Below are 15,878 nucleotides of genomic sequence, written 5' to 3' on the forward strand. Positions count from 1 at the left end.
AACTTATCGAGATAGCAGTTTAACGCCCTTCTGTGGAACAAAGCAATAGCATCGCCACGGAGACAAGCAGCTGGTGATCCCCTTTACCAGAAAAGTTACACAGCGCATCTTTAAAATACTAGTATTTAATGTTGTCAAATGTATAATATATGTGACTAAAAGTTATGTTACTGATTTAATTAAACATTGATCTGCTAATTATGTGTTTATAAAGCATGAAGAATTAAATACGACAGGGGTCACGACATTAACTCAACTATTTTAAAATATAATGTAGTTTTATTTTAGTCGAGTTTGCTGTCACAGCGCAGTCGTGATCGTGTTTCAAAACCAGCTTCCTTCTTCATAACATAAGTTTCAACAGGAAGTAAACCGCAGATAGGAGTTTGCACGAAGAAATCAAACGTGGATAGTGGATACTTTTCAAAAAATGGTCACAGAGACAGACTTTACAACAGGCAGCACAAAGAGTTCACCCAAATGAAGTCAGATACCATAATATACAGTGTTGGGGAGTAACAGATTACATGTACCAGAGTTATGTAATCAGAGTACAAATTATGAGTAACTGTATTCAGTTACAGTTACTGTTTAAGTGAGTGGTAACTAGATTACAGTTACTTTGTTGAAATAAATTAATTACACGGGTGTATTTTCCTGTTTTCACATTTTGGGCTATATCCCTTTTTTTTTTTTTTTTTTTTTTCGATAATTCCACGCATTGCCGGACACTAAACCAGGTCTAAACCAAGGTCCAAACCTGGTCTAAAACCAGGTCCAAACCAGGTCTAAACCAGGTCCAAACCAGGTCTAAACCAGGTCCAAACCAGGTCTGAACCAGGTCTAAACCAGGACTAAACTATGTCTCAAACAGGATTTAACAGGACTAAATCATGCTATGCAGACGTGTCTCCTCGTCTTCTATCAATAATATTTTTAATCTGGTTCAGTAAAATCTGGGCTTTTTATTTTCTTTTATCAGACAAAACATCTTATGTTACGATATCCTCGTCTTTGCTTCTCTACAGCAAATCAAGTAATCCAAAGTATTCAGATTACATTACTCACTTTAAGTAATTTAATGGATTACGTTACAAACTACATTTTGGGGTATGTAATCTGTAATCTGTAGGGGAATACATTTTAAAAGTCACTTTCCCAACACTGAGAATATATGAGTTAGTATAAAAAACTTTTAGACACCACAAAAAAACTTGATGAAAATTTAAGATATAAACACTTAAATCTATCACAAAACGACAAAAATAGTGAAATGATCTGTCCGTGCGTCATAATCTTAAAATAAACTTCCTCTAGACTAGAATGAAGCATCTCAGAACCTGAAAACAAGACGAATAACCTGATTTAAGTTTTAAAATCGTCAGCAGATCACAGAAATTTGCAGTGATAGTCTCAAAGTTTTCATGATTTCACTCGTTTTGTAATATGTGTTCAGAAAATACGTCCTTCAATTTATTGATTTGTGTCGGAGCAGATTGTGCAAAGACACTAAAAGCAGAAAGAGAACAAAAAACAAAACATAACATACATAGGAGCACCTTGGATTAACACCAGATGATGTCATGAGGTGGGATGAAAAACAAAACAAAACTCTAGGTATGTTTTGGATTAAAGGGGCAGTACTTTTCGAAATTAGAAATCCAAATTAGTCTTTCTTTAGTGCATATATATCCAAAATAAATCTGCTGTGTGCTTTCTGCATGGAATTATAACGACTAGTGCGCTATTAGCATGCTAGTTGCTGTCCGCACTCATCTCTGAAAGTCACGAAAAGCACTTATAAACGAATTGCAATTAATAATTAGGATTCTAGGAGTGTTGGAACCAACGCAAACCGTTTAAAATTAACGACCACAATTTTTTTTTCACATTTTTAAAACCGTAAAAAAAAACAGTTACACATGACAAAGGTTAAAATCAAAAGCACAATACAGGACCTTTAAATGCTCCAAAACACATCCGTAGACGTGCTCAGAGCTGTTAGTCCCGCATAATCCCCCCCTCCTGCTCGCGGATTATTTGTGTAGCGAGCGGAGTTTGTTTGAACGGAGTAAAAACAAGAGGAGCTGAGTCGGGGCTCAGAGCGGCTTTGATCAGACTTCACTGGATTCACGCAAACGCTCAAACACGGAGGCTCTGCTCAAACAAAAAAGCCCTCTCCGCAGACGCCACGTTTAGACTGTCAGCGAATCCGAGGCGAGACTCGACACACAAGTACAACAAGTGCGGCAAGTACAACAGGTACACAAGAGACGGTTCGTGGAAGGATGAAAACTACAAGAGGAAAGCTATGGAGCAGTCACATGATCGAGTGTAGACAGACAGACAGATAGATAAATACAGATCGATAGGATGGATGGATAAATTCTTAAAAAACAGTTAAAAATTGAATAGTTTCATCCAGATATTGGGCTGTTCCAGGACCCATTAATCCTAATTGGAGCATTTTGGCTACTTTAATTTAGATTAGGAAGATAATAAAATAGAACCAAATAGAACAGAACAGATGTCAATATGATTTAAGTGAAGCTAAGGCTACGTTCAGACTGCAGCCTGAAGTTTCCCAAATCCAATTTTTTGGCCCCTATGTGACCTGTATCTGATCTTTTAATGACGACACAGATCCGATTTTTTCAAATGTGACCCAGGACACTTGGATATGTGCTTCTGAAACCGATACATATCTGAACTTTTGACATGCATCTTCAGTCTGAACGGCCAAAGCGCATTCATTCGACCTACACGTTATCAACAAGCGACAACCGTCACTATTCTGCGCTGAAGTAGGCAAAAATTGTTAATGAACTCCATGTTACTGAAGTGAAGCACATCACCACTCACCACTCTTGGCTCCGTCTCCACATCCACATGTTCCTTTCAACGGACGTCGCTGCCGCTGTCCCACAAAACACCACGAGCCAAAAACCTCGTCCTTCTCCTTCTCAATCTCCTCCTTAAAACAAGTAAGTTGTTCATGTTCTGGCTCCGGTACGAGAGGAACTTTAAAATCTCCAGGTGCTCAATGCTGCGTCCATGTTTGGACAACTTCTGTAAACACAGAGCACGCTCGCTGCGGTTGACGTCGTCGTGTCTCCAGTGCACATGTGGGACACTTTCGGGCCATTTAACATTCACACTGGAGATCACATACAAGTCACATTTAATTGGAAATGTGAACGACCTCGCAAAAACATCTGAATTGCGCATTAAGCCCTGCAGTCTGAACGTAGCCTAAATGACACTAAATACAAGGCAGATTTGACACTATGTCACTTTTCTGATTAAAAGGTCCACCTCATGTCCTTGTCTACAGGGAGATGTCATTGCTTTACGTAGAATGTTTCAGAATATTTCATTAAACTGATCAATGCTCATGGAGATTAAGTAGGTCAGATCTGTGGAGAGACGAGCCCCCTCACAGTAAAAATGTGTCTCTCTGAATATTGCTGGTTTCAGATGACATCACAGCATTCTATAGATCAGATGGGGGCAGCTCAAATTAAAATTGTTCAAATGCAGATTTTTGTTGCAGTGTAGCAGGATCTTGGGTCGAGTCATTAATAGAAATGATCAGGTTCTATATTTGGGACTTTACCTTTCCCATATTTCTTGCTAAAGTACAATATAATTGACAGGAAAATCTGTCTCTTGCCCCCATCTCAGAGTACGACATCATCACATCATCTAGACTCTGAAAACCAAAGATCAAAACACCTGTCGTTGGATAAATACAGACAGATTTGTTTAAAGCTATGACATGGAACATTCCACAACATTCCAGGCAATTCAGCAATAACATCGCCATGGAGACAAACAGAAGGACCCTCCACTAGAGAAGTGACATAATGCGTCTTTAACACATTGATTATTTAACTAAACCAATTTAAACTAACTCACAACAAGTTTGATAGCATTTGTTCGTTTCAAAATTATGAAAAATGATTACCGTCGGCATAGCGATTGACAATTTAAAACAAAATATAATAACTTTGGGGGGAAAAGTCCTAAAAGTCCAAAAAGTCCCCTGAAATATGAAGACACGAAACCAACCAATATACAAATAAACTCACGTCACAATTAGTTTCAAAGTTGTAATTCCGGAGCTGCTCTGGGACGTGTTGGCCTCCCTGACAAACCTGCACACATGTACTGCATCTACTTAGACTGGTATTGGAGGCGAGTGAAATGCCTTGCCCAAGAGCACAACTGTAATAAGTCAGGCTTAAACTAGCAACCTTCCAATTATTGTGTGTGTGTTCCTTTTTCTTTCCCTTGTGTTGTATTTGAATCTGTATAAGTTAAAGGCCTGTGTTCGATTTTTCTTCCCATGTATTTGAGCAAAATGTGTCTTGCCGCTGTCCAGATTTATTGCATAAGCAGCTCTTGAGCTCAAAATAAGTTCGCTGTGTTCTGTCTGCATCTGATCAGGAAGTGCGCTGTTAGCATACTAGTCACCGTTAGCATCAAAACTCCGAGAATTGTGAAACGTGCTCGTAAACTCTCCGTGGTGAATCGTTAGGATGCTCTGAACGCAGAAGGTAAGTGAGGAAGAGCTTTGTTAGACACTGGCGGAGGTGAAGAGGAGGGGATGGAGAGGCTGAGGAGGCTGGTGGTTCTGCTGCTGAGGCGGAGGAGGGTATGTTGAGAGCTGATTGGTTGAATAGTAAAGGGAGGCTGATAAGCTACTAGAAATAGGAACAAGAAGGATTGAGGTCACCCTAATTGAATTTAAAGACAAACTATGCAATTTTTTCTAGTGTAGGGTGCTACCTGCTTGTTTCCATGGAAATGTTATTGCTTTGCGTGAAATGTTCCCTAGGATCACTGTCAGTCTTGCAGGTAGGGTCCATTGCAAAAAAAAGGTTGAATTCTGTTATATTTAAGAGACGTTTTGCTATTCAGAAGGTCTTGGGACGACTGTCAAAATGTATTCACTCAGGCCCCGTCCACACTCGTACGTATTCGAGTCGTTTTCGTTTCGTATGCAGTGTTCGTCCACTCTAATCCGATTGGAAACAGCCCCAGAGACAGAACGATCTGGTGCCGCCAGCTCCCACGAATTCATCCGAGTACAGATCTGATACGGCACCGTGTGGACGCCTGAAAATGATGATGTAGGTCTGTGCGCCGCGAAGTAATTCACCACCAAAAGAGGCTAGAATATATGTCCATTCATATATGCAGACGTATAATCTCTGAAAAGTTTAACATGAACCATCTCCAACGCGATAGAAACACAGAACAGATTCACCATCAGCAGAACATCCCTCTGTCATAGAAAGAACAATATAATCCACTGAGTCGTTTCCTTTAGTCTGACAGAAGCTGAACCGCATCAGCGACACAAATAGCGAGCTGTTTTTTGAGCTCTTAGTTTATGCAAATGAGCCATGCGGTTTTAAGTTTTGTTTCTGTAAAATGTACACAAATATGCTCAAAGCTGTGTGGATAGGGAAAGCTTGCGGACACAGAAATGACGTGTCTGGACGCAGATTCAATCAATCAATCAATCAAAAACTTTGTTAATCCTAAAGGGCAATTCGGTTCGCACATCTCTGGTCCTGCACAATCTATAAATAATAAAAGAAAAAGAAAGACAGAACACCATACATTCCAACCACAGTGCATCAGGGACACAATAGCAAATTTACTTTCCATTTAAAAGCCTTATGGCAGAAGGAATAAAAGATTTGGCGTAGCAGTCTTTTGCTGTGGGGTGATAGAGCGCCTCCCAGAGGGCATTTTCATGAGTGCAGAAGATGGTTAGACTGGCTCAGTATGGCCTTAGTCTTTTAGAGCACCCGATGTCTCCACACAGACGCCAAATCCTCCATCTGAACACCACTGATTTTGCTGCACACTTTTACTATCTGGTTCAGACTGTTCTTGTCCTTCACAGATAATCCATAAAACCAACAAATAAAAGAAAATTGTTTGCAGTACGGTGATATTTGGATTTGTTTCAGTGTAAAGGTAGTCTCAAAGAATCTATTGTCCAGTTGTCAGAAATGAGCCTTCTTTAACTCTGTTCTTAAGCCATGCTCCACAGTATAACATTACACTTATCTATCTCCATGGAGACAAGTCACTGAGACCTTAAGGCTAAGTTAAGAATCCATGTTTTTCAATGTATATTTGAGTAACAAAAAGATGGAATTGAGTAAATGCAAAATATCTTCCTTAAAGGTTGTATCAAGGATTTATTTTTTGTTTCAAATTGTCAATGATAGTTTAAAATACCATTACAGAGACGCAGCAGCCTTGTAATTATGATGACCAAAAAAAAAAAAAAAAAGAATGAAAATCTATCAACTGTGGACGTAGTGAGGCCAGATAAACATCAGCCAATAGACAACGAGGCTCCCTGTTTATCTATTGGCTGTTAGGTTGTCAATCAAACTCCCTAGTGTAACTGACTCGCCAGCGTGCAGGGATTATATGCAGCAGTTCTTAGAAGCTTTTTCAAACTGTCGCTTCCTCGCATTTTGCACAAATTTTGTCGAGATGACGGACGAGAATCCATGACCAGTTCGCCGCAAAAGAAAGTTCGTTTTTGAGGTCGCTGAAAGAAGAAGAGAAGGGAAAAAGGAGCAAAGCCAAACTTGAGGCGATTCTTGGAGATTCCTTCCAGTGATTGAGCGAGTGAAGCAGACGAAGGGTCTAAAAACTGAAGCATCGGTTGTTAAATTACTTCTAGACAGCTCACTTCAACAGTAATTCTGAACACGCACTGGCTGTAAACAAGTGTGATTTCTAGAGTAAGGAGGCCGGACAAGGTGTTTCTACTGAGGGAGCTGAGGAGGAGGAAGGTGATCACGCATGCACAAGGACTGTCGCTGTATTTCTCTTCCCTTAAAAAAAATCCTCTATACAACTTTTAAGAAACGTTACACAGTGAAGGTTAAATTTCTTGGTGCAAAATGGAGAAAGAGCTCACGCCCTTGTTCTGTTTCTGTCGTGGTCCTGTAGAGCGGAGTACAGTTGTATCTGAGCTGTAGTTACCTGCGTTCGGAGCCAGACCTCAAACTGCCCCGTCAGCACAAACACAGCCAACACAACTGATCCAGCTCACATTTAAGTCCAGGCCTTTAGAGCACTGCAGAGGAGGACAAAGAGCCGGGCGGGGGCGCGACTCAACGAAAAACTTACAACAGAAATATGTATTCAGAATGAGGACTGCAAGAATAATGACAATCGAATCGAAGCCTCAATTAGAATGCAAATGAGCAAATTACAAAGGCTCCAATTTTGTAAAGTAGAGAGGGAGAGATATTTTATTGATCCAGAGGGAAATTCAACTTTTGCTGCTGCAACATTTCCACTGTGGCCTTTGTGTCTCGGGCAAAGGTGTCAGGTCAGTTTAACAGGAGGACTGGTCAGCAGATCTGTGTCAGGGCGGTTTGAGGAGAGGAAGAGCCAAAAGTCGAAAGTGTCCCTCATCATCGCAGCAGTGTCCAGTGGGCTCCAGGTGAACACAACAGGAAAGATCTATTTTTTTTCTCGGCTCCAGTGATTCGGTCGGTGATGAAATGCGCTCTAAATATTTCTTCTGGAAGGTCTCCTGCCACATTTGCTGCCACGTATGGTGAAAAAGAAAAGTGTCCAAAGCGAGTGGCACCGCATAAGATAATATCGTAATTTCCTCCGCAAACAACAAAATCTCCTGTCTTATTCTGTGTAAAAATTAGAGTTTATTTAGATCTGTACAAACATGTTCCGAAATGTGATTCTTGTAATAGTCTTTTTCGCAATTCTCCTGAACACGTTGAAACCTAAACGTTGAGCAGAATCGTTTTTTTTTTTTTAAACATGAATTGCAAATCTAATCATAATTGTGAAGCATGTCAGAAAAATTGCAATCAGATATTTTTTCCTGATCATGCAGCTCGACTGAGTACCGTATTTTTTGGACTATAAGTCACTCTGGAGTATAAGTCACACCGGACAAAAAATGCATAATGAAGAAGAAAAAAACATAAATAAGTCGCACCGGACTATAAGTCACACTTTATGGGGGGAAATTTATTTAATAAAATCGGGGACCAGGAAGCAACATTTCATCTTAAAAGGCAAGTTCTAGTAATAACAATAGAACAGAGAACAACAGGCTGAACAGGTGTTAACCTTTACATACTCTTTGGATTAATTTTGACCCGTTCTGAGATTCAACAGCAGTAAAAATACACTAAACATCATTCTTTGATCCTGAAATTTGATTTGACTTTTCCTAAATTTTGCCAAAATACACAAAAATGAAAATATTTTAAAATGTTATACTTTTATATACCACTGCTTTGAATGCATTGACTAGTTTGAAATAAGCATAAATAAGGGCTGCAGTGGATAAAAATTGTTATATTATAAATTCCAACAGTTCCAGAATATTCAGTCAGTCAGTTTCAAATGCAATAAATATCATCATCATATTGGCTTTTATGTTTTTATTTGTTTTGTAAAACAGGACATGGTACTGTGTGATAGCATTATATTTATATATTACACATATTCATTCATGTTGGACAGTCTATTTATTTGGTATAGACACTTACTGTAAAGGAATTCTAGGTCCAGGCCAAATTTGACCTGGACCATACTGTGAAAGATTAAGAAATGAACAGTATGTAAGGGTTTATATGTTAACATAACATATTAACAGTTCTTCAGATAACATAAATTTACCAAACTCACGATCTCACTCCAACTCTCTAAATCCATTGAATCTGTTGAATTCCACATCCTCATTGTCACTTCTGAGCAACTCTGCGCAACTTTGGTTGTCACTGAAGTCCAGGCTTTGTCATCCAGTGACTTCCAGGAATGTTGCACCCTCCCAGTTACCGTGAAGCTGTGTTCTCCATTCCCACTTTCTGCCAGTCCCTCACAAGTTTCTCGCTCACTCCAAACTTTCTTTCTGCTGCTCAATTACCGTTTCCTACAGCGCCCTCTCGTGGCTGTCAGTCTGAAAATTTGAATATATAAGTCGCACCAGAGTCGCAGGAAACACCTGAACCATGAAAAAAGTGCCACTTATAGTCAGAAAAATATGGTATTCAGTATCAGTAACTAAATACATTTCTACTTCCCATAACTGAAAAGAAGAGTGTATAAGATCAGAAAACAACTGAGTGAAATGTCATAAGAGACTGAAGTGGTTTTGATGTTTTCATTCCAGACACAACTGAGTTACAGCAGTGAAATTGCTTACTGTCAACATAGTGTGAATGGACTAATGTAGTTTTCAGATGTTTGTCAGATGTTCTGGTCCAGACATGATCACATTTTGTACAAGAACTCATGATTTTTCACTTTTCGCAGATAAAGTTTGGTTTGCAACAAAACTACAAAGCAATTTAAAGGTGCATCGTGTAACTTTTCTGGTAGGTGTTCCAGTTCGGCCCCTCCTTGTCTCCATGGAGATGTGACTGCTTTGCGTATGAACTTATCCGTCACTGTATGCATTTATTCAGTCCCAGGTATTTATTGTTCAGAAGTACCTTGAAAAACATTCTTTCTTTATATGAGTGGCGTCGCTTTTCTACAGATCTGACCTGTAACTTGGAGATAGATACGTTTAATGCCAAACTGTTGGACGTTCAAGGCAAAGCAGTAACATCTAAAGAGATAAGAAAAGTTGAACAGTCCACCTTCAAATCATCATGAAATATAAAGGCTAATCTTCAAACTTGCAACCAAGATCATGACTCAGTGTCTTGCCCAAGGCCACAACAACAGTAGAGATGCACTGACAGTACGGGAATCAAACCCCCACCCTGCAGGTGAGTGAATGAAAGCAGCTGTGCTAAGCTGGTTTGAACCTGCTAGTGTTTTTGGATCTGTTTTAGTTCAGTTTGAGTGATTGTTCAGGGCTGGTGTGAAAATGTGCAAAATGTGGTAAATTTGCAGCTCTGTGTTGTGGTTTGAGATTCCAAGTACTACGTAACATCACACAGCACTGCCCTGATTGTAGTCAGGTGTTTGTGAGACAAATATCTGGCTGCAAGGGTGGAGTTTGAAGTGTGGATACCTCTTCGACCAATCACACTGTTCCTTTTAAATCCGTGTGTCATTACTTCATTAGTTTTTCAATATAAAACCAAAAATAAGAAAACTAAAAAAAAAACAACTGTTTTCTTCGTTATTTGTCTCCAAAACCAAAATGAAAAAACGGATAATGATTCGTTTTTTCAGTTTTCAATTTTGTGTTTAAAAGAAGAATGGAAAAAACTGATAACAGCAGTTTTCCCATTTACGTGACTTCCGTGACTGCGATGCCGGACTTTTGCACTGCGTCCCGGACCTGGATCAGTCCTGGTTCAGTCCGTATGCTGGTTCAGTCTTGGTTCAGCTCTGGTTTAGTCCTCGTTCAGTCCATATTCGGTGCAAAAGTTCAGCATCTTCGCTCAGTTATTTTGGTGAGAGTATCTTAAAAGTGCTGCAATAGTCATGTAATGTTTTACATTTTAAACACAGTAATATTGTAATGTAATGAATGACTTTGAAATGACACTAACAAGTCATAAATAACGCATTACAGTTTTAAAGTCACTTGCCCAACAGTGTTTATCTATTTTACATATATTTTCATCTAAAACATGTCCGTGTTTCCTGTAGCAGATGCGTGTTAGCTGCGCAGTATTCCCTTGTATTTTCTCTCAGATACATTACCGTGTGCTTAAGTGCAGCATTAAGCTCTGCTGCGCTGTGCTCTGGTGTCACAGATCTGCTTCTCTCTCGGCCCATTAGCCTCGTTAGCTTAGCCTCGTTAGCTTCGCATGCTAACCCTCCGCTAGCCGCAGCCGCTCCTGTCGGCCGTGACTAATGCCAGCCTGATTTACATGTGCGCGGAGGAGGAGGGAGCGCGGTTTAGTTCCATACATGAGCAGAGGGGTTTTCTGCACCATTACGTTACAGTGATGAGGCTAAAGCTACGGCTAAGAGTGTCATTACGCTGGGTTCTGGCCAATGCTACGTGATATATATATATACAGAGAATTGTTTGTCAACCATAGACTGTATAAAGAAGTGCGCTAATTGAGTGTGACGTCACCCATAGTCTAACGAAGCTCACAGAGGCTAGCAGTTTATATATGGAATTTATTTATGGACAAAATAACAAAATAAAAACACCAGGCTCATGTAGAGACGGTTAATACAAACATTTTAAGACCAAAATGACGAGGCTCACTGCAGCAGTTAGAGAGAGGAGTGGCAATGTTTCAATGTAAAGTTAATTGGAAACAGAGTCGATGGAGCCAGAAGTGCCCCTATGCTCACTTCCTGTTTAGAACTAGTGCTATACATGCATCACGAATTTCGGACTTCCGGTCACAGCGCAATGCATACTGGGAAGGATCCTCTGAAAAAGTGAGCATCAAACCACCATGTTTGTTTTCCCAGTGGGATGCGTCTTTTGACAAAGTCGATCTTTTCAAGTCTTTTGAACCGTATCACTTTTGTTTCTGGTTCTGATATTGTCATATTTTAGTTTTGGGATTCAGACATCGTAATTGTGTGGTTGTTGGATCCTAACAGCTCAAGAAATTTGTAAATTTGCAAACCTCCGTTCAAACTGTTTCCATTCCCAACGGAATTGAAAAATAGTGAAAGGTGAAGGCGATGGGCAGGATTGATCCACAGGAAGGACGAAAAAGGAAACCTTTGACTGCCTAAATCATCCCAAGTTTGCACTGAACATTTTGTATGTGGAGCACCATCAAAGCAAAATCCTGGTCCATCGCTTCACCTTGGTTACGGATTTAAAAAGTCAACGCCAAAGTGAAAGGCACCAGCTGTTCACCAAGAAACACCTTCCACTGCAAAGAGACCAAGACTGAATGTTGCTGTAAAACCACAAGAACAAGAAAGTGCAGCTCAGTCTGTTTGTCTTCTGTACCTCTCACTTAACAAACAGGATCCCGCTTTGTTGGTGCTCCACATACAAAATATTTGCTGGCAAATTTAGAATGATGTAGGCAGTCAAAGGTTACTTTTTTCATCCCTCCTGTGTATCAATCCTGCCCATCGCCTTCACCTTTCATGATTTTTCAATTCCGTTGGGAAGGGAAACAGTTTGAACAGAGGTTTACAGTCACACACATCTGATTCCCTTTTGCATTTATGGAGTTCGCAAACAAATTTCTTGAGCCGTTTTCCGCTGTTAGGATCCAACAACCACACAATTGCAATGTCCGAATCCCAAAACTAAAATATGATAATATCAGAATCAGAAACAAAAGTGATATGGTTCAGAAGACTAGAAAAGACGGGCTTTGTTTGTAGACTCATCCCACTGGGAAAACAAACATGGCGGTTTGATGCTCACTTTTTCGGAAAATCCTTCCCAGTATGTATGCGCAATGACCGAAGTCCGACATTCGTGATGCATCAATAGGATCGACCACAAATGAATGAAAATGTGAAATGACAAATCGCAAAAACTGCAATGAAGGTTTTGTTCTTAGTTGATAAAATAATGGTGTGTTCTGACTGCAGGGCTTAATGCTTAGGATTTTTGGGTGAGATGTTTTTGCGAGGTCATTCACATTTCCAATTAAACGCGACTTGTCTGTGATCTCCAGTGTGAACATTAAACGCCCCAAAAGTGTCCCACATGCACATCGGAGGACACGACGACATCACACGCAGCGAGTGTGCTCAGTATTTACAGAGATTTTAAAGTTGCTGTCATCCCCGGAGCCAGGACAGCTAATTTGTTTTAAGGAGACTGAGAAGGATGAGGTGTTTGGCCATGGCGTTTTGTGAAGCAGTGGCAGCAACGTCTGTAGAAGGGAATTTCTTCTTTCTTCTTGTGGCTTTCTTCCAGTTTCCCCCTACTTCAGCTCAGAATAGTGACATTTGTTGCTTGTTGATAACGTGTAGGTTGGATGAATGCGCTTTGGCCGTTCACACTGAAGTCGCATATCAAAAGATCAGATATGTATCGGTTTTAGGAGCACATATCCAAGCGACCTGGGTCACATTTGAAAAAAAATTTGTCATTCAGACTGTCATTAAAAGATCAGATATACGTCACATTGGGGTGAGAAAATCAGATTTGGGTCATTTCAGGCTGCAGTCTGAACATAGCCTAATTGTGTCTCCATGGCGTCTTATTCTGTATAAAAGCTGCTAACCCTGTAGTTTAGACTCTACGAACATATTCTGAAGTGCCCCTCTGTGTCAGATGCCCTCCCTGTGACCTTCTAAAATACATCTGATTCTTGGATTATTTTATCAGTTCAGATTACAATGTTCTTTCCATGTTTTTGCTCCTGGATGAGTTTAAATTGTGAGTCAGACACATAATTTTAAAACACAATTTGCAAATGTAACAGCAGCTGTTTTTTGTTTTGTTTTTTTCACATTTAAATTTCCCCAAAGTTTCACAAGTGTTGGTTGGAGCTCTGCAAAATGTGTTGTTTCTTTGAGGAACTTTTTGAAGAAATTGTCGCCTGCTTCCACTTTTTCTGCTTAATTTCCTTGTTTATTTTTTATTTTGGGGACTTTGTCATTGTGTGTGTTGACTACAATACTTTTGTAATTTTAAAATCAAAAGACAATTTTTGGTGGATTTTCAAAGTAGCAAAACAATCTGTGTCGTACAGCGGAACTAAACACTAAATTGACTTTTTTGATACTAAACTCTGTATATTGTGTTTAAATAATGTTGTTCACTGTCCCTAGTCTGTTTGCTGGCAATGCTAAAAGATAAATTTACAGTTTTGTGGTCAAAAACAGTCACTGCAATGTCAAGTACTATGTGACATCATGCAGCACTGTCCTGATTAGAGCCAGGTGTTCTGATACAAACATCTGGCAGCAGGGGCGGAGTTTGAAGTGTGGATACCTGTTCAACCAATCACACAGTTCCTTACCTCCAGTCCCCACCCCTTTTCTCCTCATTCTCCCCTTTAGTCCTCCAGACCCCACCTCTCCCCCTCCCTCACTCTCCCCTTTAGTCCTCCAGACCCCGCCTCTCCTCCTCCCTCATTCTCCCCTTTAATCCTCCAGACCCCACCCCTTTTCCTCCTCACTCTCCCCTTTAGTCCTCCAGACCCCGCCTCTCCCCCTCCCTCAATCTCCCCTTTAGTCCTCCAGGAACTGCCCGGTTTAGCAGCTTTATTCGCAATGTCGTCATGGGTGGAGTTTTTCACAAACAGACTTGGAGTTGTGTTTTGTTTCATTCACACAATCCTGCATATTTAGGCTGAGTTCTTCTCTCAAACAGAAAACACTTGTCCACCTTGTGATGTCATGTGGTAACACAGAAAGTGTTTTAAGTGTTTTGAAGCTCCATACACCTTCACTAGAATCATTTGGACGATTTCAGCCTTGGAATTGCCAATCTTTATTGAACTCAAGGTAAACGGTAGCTAACTTGAAAACTACCACTTCCACCACTACCACCTGAGTGATGAGTATAAAGCATTGTGTTTTGGAAGATATAGAGCTCTGGAATGAATGAATTATGCAATAAATTTAGTTTTGTCTCTTATATGTACAGTTGTAAATGCAGACTTGTTCATGCGCTGCTATCTTTTCTTTTTTGGAATTCTGTTATTGTTTAATAGGGTTTGGTACTTTTGCTTTAGGACCCTTTCTGTCATGATCCATGTAGGTGTGGTCTTTTTTGTTTTTGTTTTGTAGTGCTGCAAAATTACCCAATAAAATAAAAATAGAGTCCCGTCTCCCATGGAAAGCTTTGGCAGGTTGTGGAGACGCTTGGGATGGGCATGATTAATCAATTAATCGATAATTAATCATTAAGAATTTCATCGATTACGTTAATTTTAATCGACAAACCGAATGTAGGTTGCTGTGTGTAGTGTGACCAAACAGGTCTGTACATGTGTCTCTCTGCACTCAGAAGGAGCGAGACACAAACATTCAGTCAGCCTGCAGTGTACCAAAGCACAAATGCGTATTTAACGATGATTTGTACAAGAAATTCCACGCTTTCCGTTGCGTTCGGGACAAGTGTGAGTCCATGTGCACAGTGTATAAAGCAGCACATATGTTTCGGTGTCCAGTGGGAAAAAGTTTTACCAGGTGAGAGTCGCGCAATGTCGATGACGAGTCCCCACCTCCTCCCCCCGTACGGTGTCCTGGTTTTGACAAACGCAAATCTGGTCACACTAACCTGTATTCCACTGAGTCATGTTTTTTAATCTGACAGAAATTGAACCGCATCAGCGCACAAGAGCTGTAGTTTTATCTTTGCTGAGTTTATACAAATTAGCCATGTGGTTTTAAGTTTTGTTTCTGTGAGAGTTGCGCAAAACTGCATTAAACACATTATAATGTCAAACGGGCTGATGTGGCTCTAGAGTGGTTACGGTTTATATGTCGTAAAGTTGAATTTATTTATGCAGATTAGTAGTGCAGATAGTAATAATAATGATGATCATTTTAATATAAAAATGTTAATGATTAATCGATAATCGATCGTTAATTCTTCCGATGATCGATTAAGAAAATTTCATCGAATGCCCATCCCTAGGAGACGCTGCAGCTGAATCCGTGGTTTTATTGTTTTATCACATGCTCAGTGTCGCTAACTCCACTGGAAGTCGTTATCATCGTCTCATGTTTCCAAACGTCTTCTGGTCAGCGTGAATAGAGCTTATGAAGAGCCGATCTAAGAGCCCTGGATACAGAAACCTCCTGCAGAGATTAGAACTACTCGATATCCGTTTCTCTGCTCCATGTTTACAAAAGTGCTAGCGACGCCACAGTTAGCGCATTAGCATGTTTTAATGAGTATTCACAGTGCGGCGCTGTATTGACGAGCTGCGGAGGTCTGGTCTCAACACGATGGTTCTGACCCGGGAACAGAGGCCGATCCTGGGCAGCGTCTC

The 15,878-nt window shown here is 40.2% G+C and overlaps 1 protein-coding gene across 1 annotated transcript in view; it reads left to right on the forward strand.

Moving 5' to 3' along the window:
- Positions 1–15,878, forward strand: part of glra1 (glycine receptor, alpha 1) — a 279,246-nt gene that overhangs the window by 121,559 nt on the left and 141,809 nt on the right.

This window comes from Boleophthalmus pectinirostris, unplaced genomic scaffold (genome assembly GCF_026225935.1).
Source record: "Boleophthalmus pectinirostris isolate CB_2022bp ecotype Guang Dong unplaced genomic scaffold, ASM2622593v1 HiC_scaffold_23, whole genome shotgun sequence".
In the NCBI taxonomy this organism is placed as follows: domain Eukaryota; kingdom Metazoa; phylum Chordata; class Actinopteri; order Gobiiformes; family Gobiidae; genus Boleophthalmus; species Boleophthalmus pectinirostris.